Here is a 5,051-nt window from a genome sequence, read left to right on the forward strand (position 1 = left end):
TCTCTTTCCATTTATATTCGATTTTTCTTTTTACCTAATAACTCTCTAGTTATAGTATTTCAACGGGTGGCTGGTGCCCTGGCCAACCTACTACCTAACAACAATTTTCTCCCATCCACACTTCAAACCTGTTTTTCGGCCTTACCGCTTATCTCTCTTTCCATTTATATTCGATTTTTCTTTTTACCTAATAACTCTCTAGTTATAGTATTTCAACGGGTGGCTGGTGCCCTGGCCAACCTACTACCTAACAACAATTTTCTCCCATCCACACTTCAAACCTGTTTTTCGGCCTTACCGCTTATCTCTCTTTCCATTTATATTCGATTTTTCTTTTTACCTAATAACTCTCTAGTTATAGTATTTCAACGGGTGGCTGGTGCCCTGGCCAACCTACTACCTAACAACAATTTTCTCCCATCCACACTTCAAACCTGTTTTTCGGCCTTACCGCTTATCTCTCTTTCCATTTATATTCGATTTTTCTTTTTACCTAATAACTCTCTAGTTATAGTATTTCAACGGGTGGCTGGTGCCCTGGCCAACCTACTACCTAACAACAATTTTCTCCCATCCACACTTCAAACCTGTTTTTCGGCCTTACCGCTTATCTCTCTTTCCATTTATATTCGATTTTTCTTTTTACCTAATAACTCTCTAGTTATAGTATTTCAACGGGTGGCTGGTGCCCTGGCCAACCTACTACCTAACAACAATTTTCTCCCATCCACACTTCAAACCTGTTTTTCGGCCTTACCGCTTATCTCTCTTTCCATTTATATTCGATTTTTCTTTTTACCTAATAACTCTCTAGTTATAGTATTTCAACGGGTGGCTGGTGCCCTGGCCAACCTACTACCTAACAACAATTTTCTCCCATCCACACTTCAAACCTGTTTTTCGGCCTTACCGCTTATCTCTCTTTCCATTTATATTCGATTTTTCTTTTTACCTAATAACTCTCTAGTTATAGTATTTCAACGGGTGGCTGGTGCCCTGGCCAACCTACTACCTAACAACAATTTTCTCCCATCCACACTTCAAACCTGTTTTTCGGCCTTACCGCTTATCTCTCTTTCCATTTATATTCGATTTTTCTTTTTACCTAATAACTCTCTAGTTATAGTATTTCAACGGGTGGCTGGTGCCCTGGCCAACCTACTACCTAACAACAATTTTCTCCCATCCACACTTCAAACCTGTTTTTCGGCCTTACCGCTTATCTCTCTTTCCATTTATATTCGATTTTTCTTTTTACCTAATAACTCTCTAGTTATAGTATTTCAACGGGTGGCTGGTGCCCTGGCCAACCTACTACCTAACAACAATTTTCTCCCATCCACACTTCAAACCTGTTTTTCGGCCTTACCGCTTATCTCTCTTTCCATTTATATTCGATTTTTCTTTTTACCTAATAACTCTCTAGTTATAGTATTTCAACGGGTGGCTGGTGCCCTGGCCAACCTACTACCTAACAACAATTTTCTCCCATCCACACTTCAAACCTGTTTTTCGGCCTTACCGCTTATCTCTCTTTCCATTTATATTCGATTTTTCTTTTTACCTAATAACTCTCTAGTTATAGTATTTCAACGGGTGGCTGGTGCCCTGGCCAACCTACTACCTAACAACAATTTTCTCCCATCCACACTTCAAACCTGTTTTTCGGCCTTACCGCTTATCTCTCTTTCCATTTATATTCGATTTTTCTTTTTACCTAATAACTCTCTAGTTATAGTATTTCAACGGGTGGCTGGTGCCCTGGCCAACCTACTACCTAACAACAATTTTCTCCCATCCACACTTCAAACCTGTTTTTCGGCCTTACCGCTTATCTCTCTTTCCATTTATATTCGATTTTTCTTTTACCTAATAACTCTCTAGTTATAGTATTTCAACGGGTGGCTGGTGCCCTGGCCAACCTACTACCTAACAACAATTTTCTCCCATCCACACTTCAAACCTGTTTTTCGGCCTTACCGCTTATCTCTCTTTCCATTTATATTCGATTTTTCTTTTTACCTAATAACTCTCTAGTTATAGTATTTCAACGGGTGGCTGGTGCCCTGGCCAACCTACTACCTAACAACAATTTTCTCCCATCCACACTTCAAACCTGTTTTTCGGCCTTACCGCTTATCTCTCTTTCCATTTATATTCGATTTTTCTTTTTACCTAATAACTCTCTAGTTATAGTATTTCAACGGGTGGCTGGTGCCCTGGCCAACCTACTACCTAACAACAATTTTCTCCCATCCACACTTCAAACCTGTTTTTCGGCCTTACCGCTTATCTCTCTTTCCATTTATATTCGATTTTTCTTTTTACCTAATAACTCTCTAGTTATAGTATTTCAACGGGTGGCTGGTGCCCTGGCCAACCTACTACCTAACAACAATTTTCTCCCATCCACACTTCAAACCTGTTTTTCGGCCTTACCGCTTATCTCTCTTTCCATTTATATTCGATTTTTCTTTTTACCTAATAACTCTCTAGTTATAGTATTTCAACGGGTGGCTGGTGCCCTGGCCAACCTACTACCTAACAACAATTTTCTCCCATCCACACTTCAAACCTGTTTTTCGGCCTTACCGCTTATCTCTCTTTCCATTTATATTCGATTTTTCTTTTTACCTAATAACTCTCTAGTTATAGTATTTCAACGGGTGGCTGGTGCCCTGGCCAACCTACTACCTAACAACAATTTTCTCCCATCCACACTTCAAACCTGTTTTTCGGCCTTACCGCTTATCTCTCTTTCCATTTATATTCGATTTTTCTTTTTACCTAATAACTCTCTAGTTATAGTATTTCAACGGGTGGCTGGTGCCCTGGCCAACCTACTACCTAACAACAATTTTCTCCCATCCACACTTCAAACCTGTTTTTCGGCCTTACCGCTTATCTCTCTTTCCATTTATATTCGATTTTTCTTTTTACCTAATAACTCTCTAGTTATAGTATTTCAACGGGTGGCTGGTGCCCTGGCCAACCTACTACCTAACAACAATTTTCTCCCATCCACACTTCAAACCTGTTTTTCGGCCTTACCGCTTATCTCTCTTTCCATTTATATTCGATTTTTCTTTTTACCTAATAACTCTCTAGTTATAGTATTTCAACGGGTGGCTGGTGCCCTGGCCAACCTACTACCTAACAACAATTTTCTCCCATCCACACTTCAAACCTGTTTTTCGGCCTTACCGCTTATCTCTCTTTCCATTTATATTCGATTTTTCTTTTTACCTAATAACTCTCTAGTTATAGTATTTCAACGGGTGGCTGGTGCCCTGGCCAACCTACTACTAACAACAATTTTCTCCCATCCACACTTCAAACCTGTTTTTCGGCCTTACCGCTTATCTCTCTTTCCATTTATATTCGATTTTTCTTTTTACCTAATAACTCTCTAGTTATAGTATTTCAACGGGTGGCTGGTGCCCTGGCCAACCTACTACCTAACAACAATTTTCTCCCATCCACACTTCAAACCTGTTTTTCGGCCTTACCGCTTATCTCTCTTTCCATTTATATTCGATTTTTCTTTTTACCTAATAACTCTCTAGTTATAGTATTTCAACGGGTGGCTGGTGCCCTGGCCAACCTACTACCTAACAACAATTTTCTCCCATCCACACTTCAAACCTGTTTTTCGGCCTTACCGCTTATCTCTCTTTCCATTTATATTCGATTTTTCTTTTTACCTAATAACTCTCTAGTTATAGTATTTCAACGGGTGGCTGGTGCCCTGGCCAACCTACTACCTAACAACAATTTTCTCCCATCCACACTTCAAACCTGTTTTTCGGCCTTACCGCTTATCTCTCTTTCCATTTATATTCGATTTTTCTTTTTACCTAATAACTCTCTAGTTATAGTATTTCAACGGGTGGCTGGTGCCCTGGCCAACCTACTACCTAACAACAATTTTCTCCCATCCACACTTCAAACCTGTTTTTCGGCCTTACCGCTTATCTCTCTTTCCATTTATATTCGATTTTTCTTTTTACCTAATAACTCTCTAGTTATAGTATTTCAACGGGTGGCTGGTGCCCTGGCCAACCTACTACCTAACAACAATTTTCTCCCATCCACACTTCAAACCTGTTTTTCGGCCTTACCGCTTATCTCTCTTTCCATTTATATTCGATTTTTCTTTTTACCTAATAACTCTCTAGTTATAGTATTTCAACGGGTGGCTGGTGCCCTGGCCAACCTACTACCTAACAACAATTTTCTCCCATCCACACTTCAAACCTGTTTTTCGGCCTTACCGCTTATCTCTCTTTCCATTTATATTCGATTTTTCTTTTTACCTAATAACTCTCTAGTTATAGTATTTCAACGGGTGGCTGGTGCCCTGGCCAACCTACTACCTAACAACAATTTTCTCCCATCCACACTTCAAACCTGTTTTTCGGCCTTACCGCTTATCTCTCTTTCCATTTATATTCGATTTTTCTTTTTACCTAATAACTCTCTAGTTATAGTATTTCAACGGGTGGCTGGTGCCCTGGCCAACCTACTACCTAACAACAATTTTCTCCCATCCACACTTCAAACCTGTTTTTCGGCCTTACCGCGTATCTCTCATTTTTTATTCGTTTTTCTTTTCCCTGTGTAATTACCAAAACGGAAACTTTTTCTGGGATGAAACTAGTTTCACTGCGTCTCCGTTTCCCGGTGTTTACAAAGTAAACATTTTCTATTTTACGTATTTGCAGTATTATTTGTTTACACATACTTCTATACACAGCCTTACTTTGCGTCTGTATGTCCATCAAATAGCACAAATTGCTCCATAAAAAAAAAGTTGATAACGGTAGCGTTCATTACACTCATTTCCTCGTGATAATTGTTTTAATTTGGATGAAAGTACGTCCGTAGTATCATTTGCAAGGCGAGGTATCACTTTCATTTTTATCCTTGAATCATTCAGCCTACGAGTTTTAAAGAAAGTAGAATAAAGCTCTCTCTCTCTCTCTCTCTCTCTCTCTCTCTGCTCCTACTTCTGAAATTTTGAAAGTACATATCTACTATTATTTGCAAGG

Source organism: Palaemon carinicauda, chromosome 35, assembly GCF_036898095.1.
Source record: "Palaemon carinicauda isolate YSFRI2023 chromosome 35, ASM3689809v2, whole genome shotgun sequence".
NCBI lineage: Eukaryota > Metazoa > Arthropoda > Malacostraca > Decapoda > Palaemonidae > Palaemon > Palaemon carinicauda.